This window comes from Lactuca serriola, chromosome 8 (assembly GCF_051521515.1).
Source record: "Lactuca serriola cultivar US96UC23 chromosome 8, Lser_US96UC23_V15, whole genome shotgun sequence".
NCBI classification, from domain to species: domain Eukaryota; kingdom Viridiplantae; phylum Streptophyta; class Magnoliopsida; order Asterales; family Asteraceae; genus Lactuca; species Lactuca serriola.
The window spans coordinates 106,283,554-106,297,382 of NC_136415.1; the positions used below are offsets into that span (position 1 = coordinate 106,283,554).

The following is a 13,829-nucleotide window of genomic DNA, read 5'->3' on the forward strand; positions in this document are numbered from 1 at the left end:
CCTTTGCTTTGTTCCAAAGGAGAATGAAGATGGGTTTCCCAATTTTGGAGGGAATGGTAGCACAATAATGGTAGTACAATTCGTTTGTTTGATAACTCTAGAGCTTCAAAAAAAACTTCTCATAATACATTTACATTAGTACTTATTTGTTAAGGTTTTATTCATTACACATAAAACATCAATTTATCAATTTATAAATCTCAAAAAATCGACGCTTTTTCATCAACTTACATTTATGGGTCCATCAGTTTTATTTATATCATTTGCCTAAGTTATATATTTAGTATTTACTTTTGGTTGGAAATCTATATAACTATCCAAAATCATTTATTTATTTTAGAAAGCTATCTACTAAATAATCTCCTGTAAAACTCATATTGTAGATGTTCGAAGTTTTTTTTTTTTTTTTTTTTTTTTTTTTTGAAATTTTTTGAAATTTTTTTTAATTACAAACCTATCAGATTAACAAATCAAAAACCTCATGGCGTATTATTTACGTGTCAATCTAACTGAAACTAAAATTATATCCGTCTATTGATCGAATTGACCGATGTAAAAAAAATATGCTAGTATTTTAAATCTATTTAAATAAAAACTATAATAAAATTACTATCAGGGAACACTTGAATCCTTGTCTATTCATGGGGCCATCAAACCTTAAAGTTTGTAAAACAACACAATTAAATTATAATATAACTTAACTTTTGAAAAATTGGGTTGGATTGCAGAAAATCACAACTCCTAAAGATTTGGGCGGTTTTGGGATCACAAGCGTGTAAAGTCTAAATATTACTTTACTAACAAAATGGCGGTGGAGAATTAAATTCGACAAAAAAATGTTTCTTGTCAAAGGTGATTTGTGCCATACATGGATATAACCCGACATGATAATTGTTTAAAACTATCCACATTCATAACCAAACAAATCAAATTATTTATTAATAAATTTTTTTTCCACCTAAACATCCCAATTAAAATCAAATTTTCATTACCATTAGCAATCCAAACCAACTTAATATTTCATTTACTTTTTGTAATTTAAATTTAATTTCTATTACATTTTAGATTATGAAAAACATAAACCTATGATTTATTATTATTTTATATTTAAAGTCATATATATATATATATATATATATATATATATATATATATATATATATATATATATATATATAGGGAAAAAGGAATATACATTACAGCCCCACCTAAGCTTAGGTACTAAATCTCTTGAAAATACATTGTTTTACTATATAAAGATTGCGGTTAATGGATTCACGATTAATACTTCAAGATGTAAATTCAAGATCGACACAATAGGGTTTAGGGTTAGGGTTTAGGGTTTCGGGTTTAGATTTAGGGTTTAGTATTTAGGTTTTAGGTTTAGGGTTTAGGGTTTAAATTTAGGGTTTAGGGTTTAGATTTAGGGTTTAGGGTTTAGGATTTAAATTTAGGGTTTATGGTTTAGGTTTAGGGTTTAGTAATATTCACTTGGGTGAAGTAATAAACGATAATTGACGAAAGAAAACAGGGATGGTAAAACGATAATGAAAGAAAGAAATGTTGTGGAGGATGATATATTTACCAAGTGAAACCAAACCGGGTATGTCTAGCATGTTAAAACGACATATTTTAGAAGTTTAGTACCTAAGTTTAGGTGGGGTTGTAATATATATTCCCTATCCCCATATATATATATATATATATATATATATATATATATATATATATATATATATATATATATATATATACACCCTAATAATGCTCTTCATTTGTAGAGAAAAAAAATCACGTGCTTTTGTTTGTATTTTTAGTAGTTATAAAATGTATTTTGTAACAAACTAAGTTATATATAAGAAATTAATTATAGTTTCAATTAAAAAAAAAAAAAGACAAGTGAGGAGAGTTTTGCACAACTAGTCGGTCAGTGGGTAAACCCAACTGTTCGTTTTAAACGAATTTTTATTTTTCTTTTTTAATACTTTGCCAATCGACTTAAGTTTTAGTTACCAATTGTGGTAGTTTAATGGCTAAAAAAGCTAACATCGGAATTTGGTATTGTGACATCCCCTAATTTCTCGGCCAGAAAAGACCGATTTAATTTATGCTTTTTAAAATAAAATCAGAGAAATCTTTTTAAAAGATGTTGCGGAATTGGTCCCCAAACAAAATATGATAAAAGTTTATCAAAACCCTTCATTAAGAAGGTATATGTTTTCCATATATATATCAAAACCTCGGGATGTCATGTTCCGATACAGATCAAAAGCATAAACAAGACATTATAAGCCTTTCAACAGTTATTTACAACTACTGGCCTATAATCCAAAAAATCTCTCGTTGTCCTCCGACTATGCTCGGGGTCCACTACCTGTAACATAAAAGGCTGAGTGGGTCAGGCTTGGGAGCCTGGTGAGCATATAGGGTTTTCAACCCACAATAATAATAAACTTACTAAGTTCATCAATCAACAATAACCCTGATTACCCGTTCCCGTTATCCTCACTTTATGTCCCTAAACACTTGTCACAAGGGACCTAGCCTAAAGAATATCATCGTGATGGACACTACTGCTAAGGGGTTTCCTCAGCCATACATGCCCTAAAGGCAACCATGAGGGGGATGGAGTACAACGAATGAACACTCTTAGTTCATTAACACCTACAGGTTGCGGACCTGCTAATGTTTCCCACTGGACTGTCTAGAAAGTCCGTGGTCGTCATCCAAACTCCGTTAGATGACTGGATCTCAAAACACATCAAGGCCTCTCATCAATTTTATTTTATCACACATCACAATCTACCCATGTTCTACCTAACATATTTGTAGATAAAAATACTTATACAGTTTAAAACTTGTATAAAACATCAACACAACAATCACCTCAAATAAATAATTAATATATTTACACATAGCACGTATTATAAGGTAAATACTTCATATCTATGTGTAAAATGAAAGTGACTATACACTCACATGATTTGATGATAATCGGGCAGCAATTCGTTTCCTAAAACGATCGTTTCTAATAAAACCAGGAGTTTTATTGAGAAACCGGGCTTTGTAAAAGTCGGGCTTCGAAACCGAAAAGATAAATTTTCCGGGCTTCTCGGGCACTTCGTGGGGTATTCCGGGCTTTACAATTGATACCGGGGCTTTGCGGGATGTTAAGATGAAGAAAATATGGAGAGAGGGGCTAAAAATGGCTAAATTCCAAAAGTAACTGGAAACCCTCGCAGGTACCCTTCTATTTATAGGGTCCGAAGTTTGATCCAACGGCTGAGAAGTCTCCTGATCTGACGGCTAAGAGGCTTCGCAGGGGGGGTCTCGCACATGGCTCGCATGGCTCGCACATGGCTCGCACATGTGAGGGCTCGCTGTCGGCTTCTAAGTGGACCGCGGCTTGCTGGCGCACCTGCGAGGCTCAGAGCTAGGCTATGCGAGGCTCGGACACACGCGGCAGCTGGGCGAAGCTTCGGCTGGGGAGCTGGCTGCTTCGGATTGGGCCTCCTCCTCGGTCGAATCAGAAGAGGACACGTGGCTCGCATGACTCAGCAGCCTCGGTGACTCAGCAGCCTAATGACTCAGCAGCCAGGTGACTCAGCAGGACACGTGTCACTTTCTAAGCGAGGGTGACGTGGCAATTGTGACTATGCGAAATTTCTCAGTTTTCGCGCCAAAACTTCTAAAATCCATAACTTTCGCATACGAGTTCCGTTTTTGACGTTCTTTATATGCACGCATAGCTAAAATTAAGATCTACAACTTCCGTTTAGACTTCGTCGGCTAATTTTGACTTTAAATTTTATATTATTATTTTTAACAGACCGGGACAGGAAATCCGTTAAAAATTCATAACTTCTTCATCCGACGTCCGTTTTCGTCAGACTTTTTACCGTTGTGCTCCTAATGACGAGACCTTCAATTCTCGTTTAGGTTGTATCGGCTAAAAATCGTTCGATCTAAAATTCGAGTTTTTAGCTGTCTACTGCTACGCTGAAACTTCGAAAAATCATAACTTCCTCACACGAAGTCAGATTTGGGCGTTCTTTTTATCGAACTTCTCGGTTTAACGAATACTACAACTTTCGTTTAGATTACTAAGGCTAAAAAGTAGTTTATCAAAAACTCACTTTTTACGACATTCAGCACCGTGCCGGTTTTGTCGCGAAACTTCGATAGGTCATAACTTCTTCGTTATAACTCGGATTTTGGTATTCTTTATATCCTCGAAATCCTTGTTTCGACCACTACAACTTTATGTAAAGATATCGGGCTTATCTCACGCTTTAAGTTTGACGCTTATTTTTATTCTTAATTAATTAAGCCCTAATAATTAAGCATAAAACACATAATTCACATAATATTCACATAACTCCTTTTCATTTCTTCAAAATGAGTTACAAAGGTTAACCTAGACTATCAACTCAATATAAATGCCTAGGCTAGAAACACGAGTGTTACAATTCTCTCCCCCTTAGGATGATTCCGTCCCCGGAATCACATATCACCAAACAACTGCGGGTAGCGACTCATCATGTCACTCTCCGTTTCCCAAGTGAGATTTGGTCCATTCGTATGTTTCCAACGCACAAGTACTAAATTGACCATCTTGCGTCGTAACTTCATAGTCTTACGGTCAACGATTGCCTCAGGTTCTTCGATTAACCTCTTGTTTTCATCCAACCTTAACTCAGAAATCAGAATTATGTCGGGCACATCTCCTGTGAAATTTCTCAAATAACACACATGAAAGGTGTTATGAATACCCTCTAGTTCTTCCGGTAACTCTAGCCTGTAAGCTTGATTCCCGATTCTCTGAAGAACTTTAAATGGTCCAATAAACCTTGGACTCAACTTCCCTCTCTTACCAAATCTTATAAGTCCCTTCCACGGCGAGACTTTAAGTAAAACCGAATCTCCAACATCGAAGGATATCGGTTGTCTTTTCTTGTCAGCATAACTCTTTTGTCGATCTTGAGCAGCTAACATCCTTTCCCTTATCACTTTCAACTTTTCAGCAGTGTCATGGACTATTTCAGGTCCCATAAACTGCTTTTCCCCAGCTTCCAGCCAACATGATGGCGTTCGACACTTCTCCCCATACAAAGCGTGATAAGGTGCCATCTTAATGCTTGAGTGGAAACTATTATTATAGGAGAATTCTACTAAAGGTAAGTGTTCATCCCAGTTACCTTGGAATTCTAGGGTACATGCTCTCAGCATATCCTCCAATGTTTGAATCGTTCGCTCGCTCTGACCATCGGTTTGCGGATGGTAAGCTGTACTCAAACACAACTTGATACCCAATTCCTCTTGTAGACTCCTCCAAAACCTTGAGGTAAAACGGCTATCACGATCGGATACAATCGTTAACGGAACACCATGAAGCCTCACAATTTCCTTCACATAAGAATTCGCAAGTTTATCCATAGACCACTTCTCTTTGGCTGCTATGAAATGCGCACTCTTAGTGAAGCGATCAACGACCACCCAAATCATGTCGTGACCGTTCCTTGTTCTAGGCAGTTTAGTCACAAAATCCATGGTGATGTCTTCCCATTTACCCATGGGTACGGGTAAAGGTTCTAAACTCCCATACGGTTTCTAATGTTGTGCCTTAACCCTAGCACAAGTTACACACTCGGCCACATACTTAGCAACATCGAGCTTCATCGTCGGCCACCAATAATAGGGTTTTAGATCCCTATACATTTTCGTACTGCCAGGATGAATCGAGTAAATGGTCTTGTGAGCTTATTCCATCAGAAGATCTCTTATTCCGCCCGTCTTAGGTACCCAAATTCTATATTGAAATACCTTCAACCCTTGGTTGTTTGTACCGAACACTAACGTTTTGCCTAAACGTTCTTCCTTTCGGTCATTTTTCTCTAAAGCTTCCTCTTGAGCTTTCTTTATACTTTCCACAATTGTCGATACAACTTCAATTCTCAACGCTCTTGGCCTTTTCTTTTCAAGGTTTACCTTCCGACTGAGAGCATCGGTAAGGTTGAAGTCATCTCGACGATGTCTGAAGCTCCAAAACAAGTGCTGAAGCATCCATCCGATTAAACAAGAAAATGGTTAAACCTGACTATAGATGGGTACCAAAAGTTTCAACTCCTAAATCACCTAAAATGCTAACATCTCTTCATTTTTTGTGTTTGATAAACAAGATATGACTTGGGAACACGTATCATGCGTAGATGCCAAAGGTCAACCTAGTTTCAAAATGGATTGGATTCCTAAAACTAACTAATCCCGCACTCTGTGTCGGAGCAGCTATGGAGGAATATCATCAGATTTCGGTTTGTTGATAGTGGTTGTTCCAAGCGCAAGATAGGAGACATCTCTCATCTCCATGACATTCAGAATTTTAGTGAAGAGCATGTGTCCTTTGTGGGAAAAGGAGGAAAGAAAAGATCACACAAATGGGGACCGTATTTAACGGCATGATGAATTTTGAATAGCTTAACTTCGTTCCGGAATTGTAACACAGCTGAGGCTGAATACGTTGCTGCATCTGCTTGCTGTTTTCAGGTCATCTGGATGCAATATCAACTGCGAGATTATGGTTGAATTTTGTTGACACTCCTATCTTCTGTGATAATGATGCTAATATTCAAATTGTTAAAAATCTAGTTCAACACTCTAAAACCAAGCACATAGATATTTAAGTTCATTTTATACGAGAATGTTTTGAGCACAAACTTCTTCATTTGGAACAAATCCACACCGATAATAATGTGGCCGATTTGTTTACAAAACCTTTTAGAAAAGCTCTTTTTAACGTGCTTGTCAGTTTTCTTAAAATGATTTGTTTTGAAGACTAACGTTTTTTGTTTTGTACATTTTGTATTTTTATTTTTGTTTTCGTTAAATTTGTTCATATTTTTTTCCCTCTATGCACAAATTTAGGGGGAGAATTAAAACCAAACAAAAATCATAAAATTCAAAAATCTAAAAAATATGTTCATTTCTGTTTTTATTTCTTTTTCAGAAAAATAAAAAATCCAAAAATATTGTACTGTTTTTTAGCATATTTTAGTTTTTTTTGTCTTAGTTATTTTTATTTTTTATTTATTTTTATCTAAAAAAAAAATCATTTGTCTTAAAATGGAAATTCATAAGAAGAAGAGACTCAAGGAGACTGTATCAGAATTTTCTGTGCAAGAAGAGATCTTGAAAGGAATTGACGGAATTACACTTCACACTACTTTCACAAGGAATTGAAGGCATGAAACCGTACAAATTGTCGGTTAGGCAGTTTCTCTTTAAAGAACTGTCATATTCAAGGAATTAAAAGCATGAAACTGTATAAACTGTCAGTTAGGCAGTATCTTTCTAAGAACTATCATATTTAAGGAATTGAAAGTTTGAAACTGTACAGATTGTCAAAATTGGTCTTGTCAGTTATCTTTACCTAATAACTGTCACGACACCAGGGCGATTCACCTAACCGGAGTCCGAGAAATAGATATCGTTGAACATCCCACCCAAGGTCTTGACATTCTTTTTGTCATGCAAAACTGCGGAGACTCAAATGTATTCTCGGATACGTTCTCCGCAGGTAAGGAATTAACGGTTATTGAAAGTCAAGATCAAAGAGAAGATTGAAAAGACAGAAAGCTATAAACCAAAGGGGAGATTGTTAGGACATGATTTGTGGTTTATACTTTACTTTACATAGCTTTTAGAGTTCCCGGTCTAGGACCGAAAACACCATGAATTCGATGGTGTTTGGACCGAAATCACCATGTGACTTCGGTGGGCTTAATGATGCTTTCGGTTGGGTTTTGGGTTGGGCCATTGTAATTAGGTCTAGGTATATATATAGTATTATTTAAGCCGTGTTTAAGGTTGGTAATTATTATTAGCGGATCTCAAGTTTAGAGAGAGGCATAGAGAACCGAGAGACGTAGAGATCTTATGTATTAGACTAATGATCAATATAGTGTCCATTGAAGATTCAATATTGCGTTCTTAATTCGTTATAACTATTTTGCGTTAATCATTAGATTGGGATTCCACATCAACTCTAGTGACTTCGATTGATACATTAGATCGGGTTTTACATGAGTATTTGTTGTGGATATGTTGGTTTAATTTTCTTTCTTGTTTCTATGTTATGATGTTGAATGTAACATCCCAAAAGTCAACCCTATTTTTTTTAAATCAGAGTGAAGGTTTTACCAAAAGGTTTTATTCATAATTATTAATAATTCTATAAAATCCGAAAAACACTAAGAAAATTTTTGTTTTTAAAACACTCAAATCATTCATTCATTACTTTTTCAACGATAGTCATAGTATCAAAAGAGTATCAGAATAGCATCAGAGTAATGATAAAATCATAAGTGAAAAATCTCTAGTGGATGTGATGCAATAATGTGGGACCCTTCCCCTTAGAACTGGAACTACCTGAAACATTTGAAACATAAACTGTAAGCACAAAGCTTAGTAAGTTCCCCAAAATACCACATAACTATACATACATTTTCTAAGGGCTATCCTCATGTTCTTTCCCGGCTACCCCCATGGTCTTACATCCAAGTGTCATGGGCTATCCCCATGGTCTTACCCTAAAATGTCATGGGCTATCCCCATGGTCTTACATTCAAGTGTCATGGGTTACCCCTATGGTTTTTCCTTTCAATGTTGAGGGTCAAATCCCGGTCTTACATATAAGCATCATTGGCTACCTCCATGGTCTTTCATACAAATGTCATGGGCCACCCCCATAGTTTCCCATGCAAGTATCACAAAGACAACTAGCATCCTACATAGTATAAAGAGAAGACTTACCTCATACTTGCAGTCAATCGAATACAGTTCGAAAAGTCTAGAAACATGTGCTACAACCCACCTATCGAAACGCCCAAGGTCAAACCTTTAACCACACTCTAAAAAAAGCAATTTGATCAACAATCAACTAGGTCCAAAAAGTCAATGGTCAGTTGATCTTCATGCCTTGACCTTCCTAAGGTCACATCATGGCCATAGGATTCAGTCCCAATCAGGACTCAGTCACGGTCCAAATCAATCGCGTATAGAACCATTGCCATATTGTGGCAAACCTTCCACCACATCGTGGGAGAGTCCATCCAAAACATTTGCGAGTCCCTCTATTTCCCCACATTGTGATAGCCAATCTGTCACGTAGTGGGTTAAGCACATGTAAAGCTTAATGGATTTTGTCCTTAATCCATTAATACCTTAAATCATAATCTCCAGAAATCTATTAGGGACCCTAATGGTCCATAAAAATTGACGCGTGCAAATAGCTACACCAAATTTCACCTACTATTCTACTGGCTATTCGACCTAGGGTTGACACAGGGTAGTGTACCCTTTTGAAAATAGTATAACACAAAAGTTGAGTATCGATCTTAGGGAACGAAATTTAATTATTTAACCTATTTACTATTAAATTAACCTAAAATTCTAAGCAAAACTAAAATAATTTTTATCTAATTTTGCAAGTTTAGACAAATTTAAATTCTCAACAACTAAACAATCAAATATTAAAAACACTTCTGTTAGTTTGAATCCACCTTCCCTCAATGGTTTGGCTAGTAATTATGACAATTCCAGTTGGTTACCAAATATTTTATTGTTAGCAATTCAAGTCTAAATATACTAATATTGAATTAATTCATGTAGAGTTATGCATGATCACACATAAATTATTAGATAGGATTGGAGCTATGTAAGATTGAGTTAACAAACACAATTATGGTCATAACATGAGTTCTCCTGCACAACCAAATTCAATACTATAATTACTTATCTAAGATTGGTTCGATCTTAGCTCTAATAAACTAATGTTCACTAAATTACTAGGTAATCAAATTCATGCAGATTAATGGTCACTAACTACACAGAATATGAATTTAAGCAATCTAGTATCAAATTAAGCATGCTAGGTATAAACAATCAAACACAAGACATTAACCAACTAGAAAGTCTAAATTAACACAACCAAACCAAGAGTTCCAGCTTCATCTAGCTAACAGAAGCAACTAGATTTAGCTACTCATAGAATCAATCAAACAAGTAAACTTCATAATAAACGACATAGTAATGTACCAAATTAAAAACTAAATATGATCTTCTTCTTCCTCCTTGGTTTCTGCCTTAATTTTCCTCTGAAAAACGTCTCTGGAAACACTTAATTCTCTCCAGCCAACTTCCCAAAATCGTGAGGATCAAGGATATATATATATATATATATATATATATATATATATATATATATATATATATATGTATTTCCGAATTGACTCTCCTCACATCGTGAGATCGATAGTAATTCGTATCCAACACGACTTCTTACTTCTAGATGTTTATCTTCTAGAATCACCGTGCTCACGCCGTGAGAACGTTTTTAGCCGAAATCTTTATCTTTTAAGCTTTTAACCTCCAAAGTTCCAATCCTTATCGCTTTTAGTCCTTATTCTTCAAGATGACTTCTTTTGGCTGCAAAATGTAATTTAATCTTATAAGTACATTTTATCTATGCAAATAACCAAAATGTTAATCAAAATGTAAATATTGCCTAAAAGTATGTATAAATATGGCAATATCAAATACCCCACACTTATCTTTTGCTTGCCCTCAAGCAAAACTAATTATTTTTAAATTCAAACATTCATCACTAGCATCGCAAAAGACAATCCATTTTAAACTCATCCATTATACTTAGACCTCAATGCGCATATTTGTGTCTAAACCTAACAACCTCCCAATCCTAAATACTCACAATCCTTATGAACCTTCACCACTTATTTTATATGACACTCATTTCTGCAACCCTCCGAATCAATCCTCAGAAAAAATATAAAAAAATAAAAAATAAATTGCTCACTAAAAATTACCTTGGAATTCTTCTCTAGCTGTTGGCAAGTGTCAAGTAGATCTTGCAAGAATTTGGCATATTCAAGAACCTTAGATAATGAATCAATAAAAGGAGTATTTATTGGAATACACTTCACTTGTTGCATAAACTTCAAATGCTCCTGCTCCAGTCGATGAATATGACCTCATGATGGAAATGGAAGCGTGGACGATAAGCTTGAACATCACCATAATTTTTCTGATCAGACTCTGCTCACGTCGTGAGCCTTTGATGCTCACGACGTGAGTTCGATGTTTCAGCAACTCTATTTTCTTCTAGTCGTGACTTCTTCGAGCTTGGTCCGGTCTGAGATGGGTCGACTTCTAGTGCTTGAAGGAACTCAGAGATGGTATCCTCTTCAGTTTCTATTACCATTACATGTGATTGAGGTTTTGTCTTGGAAATCTTTGGAGATAATTTTTCTTTTACAAAAGTAGTTAGTTGACCTAGTTGGAGTTCAATATTTTGGATCGATGCTTGGTTATTTCTTAGCAAAGCTTGTTGGTCCTTCATAATATTTTGATGTTCCCTTATCACTGCATCAGTCTCATCGTGTCTTTTCTCGGAAGCCTCCATAGATCTATGTAGCATAGACTCAAGATCAACTTTCTTTTCAGGAGGTGGTTGTTCTTTTTGGTATAAGACTCAGCCAGTCTGCCTATATTTTTCTTCTTTCAGCTTCTTATATTCGTCATAAGGTAACCACTCCTTCTTTGGTTTCCTCCAATTTTCATCATACTTATCTCCACTCGAGTAGCAAACTTGCACCTTTTTATTTCTATTTTCATCAAAGTGGCAATCTGTTGTTAAGTGTGGACCATTACATCTTTCACAACCAACTCTAATCGCATGAATTGACTGGTCCATCTTGGTTATTCTTTGGTCCAGAGTATTTAGCATGGCTAGTACAATATCCATGTCTTCAAAATTTCCTCCCCCAATTCCTTTAACTCCATCATGTCTTGGATTGTGGTACTAACGAGAATGCTTTGAGAACTCTTCAATTAACTCCTTGATTTCAGCCAGAATTTTCTTCGTAAGTGGTCTTTAAGAATCAAGGGTTTGCCTTGTCATGGCATTCAGCCCATCATAAAAGATAGACACTTCTTGTTGTATGTTAAGGTCATCTTTAAGGTAGTTTCTTAGTAACCCTTTATACCGCTCCCATGCCTCATAAAGTGACTCACCCGGATATTGCTTAAAGTTGGCTATTGCCTTCTTGAGTTTAGATATCTTTGATGGTGGGCATAATTGTTCTAGAAATTTCTATCGCATTTGTGCCCAAGTAGTAATTGCACTGGGTGGTAGTGCCTTCAACCAATCTTTGGCAGCTCCCTTAAAAGTAACGGGAAGCATCGTTAACAAAACTGAATCTCTAGGAACATTCGGGACATTGAAATAGTCTGCAATATTATTGACCTGATCTAGGTGCTTGTAAGCATCCTCATGATCCTTCCCAGAAAATGGTACATCCTTAAGTGCAGTAAGAATGTGTCCTTTCAACTCGAATGTTGCAGCAGCGGGAATTGCAGGTTGTATTAAACCGGGATCGGTGTCCTCTCGGATTCTCTTCTTGTATGCTCCCATGGACATATTCGCACTGTTTTCCATCTCGTTTTCTGGATCATCTTCGGGTTCACTCTTTTCTAGTTCAAATTCGGGTTCGGTCTCGTATTCAGATTCTTGTGGATTAGGATTTTTTTCAAAGCTTCCAAACTTGCTTTCGTCCTTATTTTGATTGCTCTACACTCCCATGTTCTTCCCTTTCTTCTTTCCAAAAACTAATTTAAGGTCTTTGAAAGGCGACTTCTTTGGTGGTTGATTTTTTTTCTACATCTTTATCCGTCTTTTTGTGAAGGGCCGACTCTGGATCTTCAAGCGGTTGTACCAAAGGTGTGTTGGATCCTCGGGTCATGAACTACTGCAAGATAAACAAAAATAAAAACATAAAAACGAACAAAAACTGCCTAAAAATGCCTACTGATTGCTTACCACGACGTGGTAAGGGCACCACCTTGTGTTGTCGCAACTAATCTAAACAGAAACGAAAAACGAGAAAAGAAAAAAAAAAACAAAATGATTGACCTCACATCGTGAGCTTAAGGCTCACGTCGTGAGTTTAGTACTTAAATAAAAAACTAATGCAAAAATTGAACTTTTTGCAAGTTTTAACCCACAAAAGGGATCGATTAACCTAAAGCAAATAAATTTAACAATCAAATAAGCCGTTCCCCGGCAACGGCGACAAAAACTTTGGTGCGTGCAAATAGCTACACCCAGTTTTACTAGGGCTGTCAAATCGGACAGTCGTGTCGTGTTTTTGTCTGGCACGACATGACACGACAAGGTTTTGTATAACACGAACACGACACAACACGATGTTGTGTTGTTTTCATTAACATGAAAACGAACCAATTAAAACACGACAACACGACACGACACGACAAAGATAATATTCCATAACTATTAGTGTATTTCGTTCATACTTAATGATATATAACACGACAAAAACGACAAACACGAAAAACATGACAACCACATGCTTAATCGTGTCAATTTCATGTCGATTTATGAACACGAAAACGAAACAAACACGAATTAGAATTTTGATTTCTTTTCGTGTATTTTTGTCGTGTCGTGTCATAAATTAACACCCCTAAGTTTTACCTACTATTCTACTAGCTATTCGACATAGGGCAGTGTACCCTTTCGCAAATAGTATAACACAAAAGTCTGGTATCGATCTTAGGGAACATGATTAATTATTTAACATATTATTAATATTAAATTAACCTAAAATTCTAAGCAAAAGTAAAATGTTTTTTTTTTATCTAATTTTGCAAGTTTAGACAAACATAAATTCTAAACAACTATCCAATCAAATATTAAAAATACTTATGTTAGTTTGAATCCATCTTCCTCAACGGTT

The 13,829-nt window shown here is 35.8% G+C and overlaps 1 non-coding gene across 1 annotated transcript; it reads left to right on the forward strand.

The window, feature by feature from the left end:
* Nucleotides 1-12,020: 12,020 nt before the first annotated feature.
* On the forward strand, nt 12,021-12,127 carry LOC145071687 (small nucleolar RNA R71). Its single transcript, XR_013690694.1, has one exon. It is a non-coding gene; the product is annotated as a small nucleolar RNA R71 (small nucleolar RNA).
* Nucleotides 12,128-13,829: the final 1,702 nt, after the last annotated feature.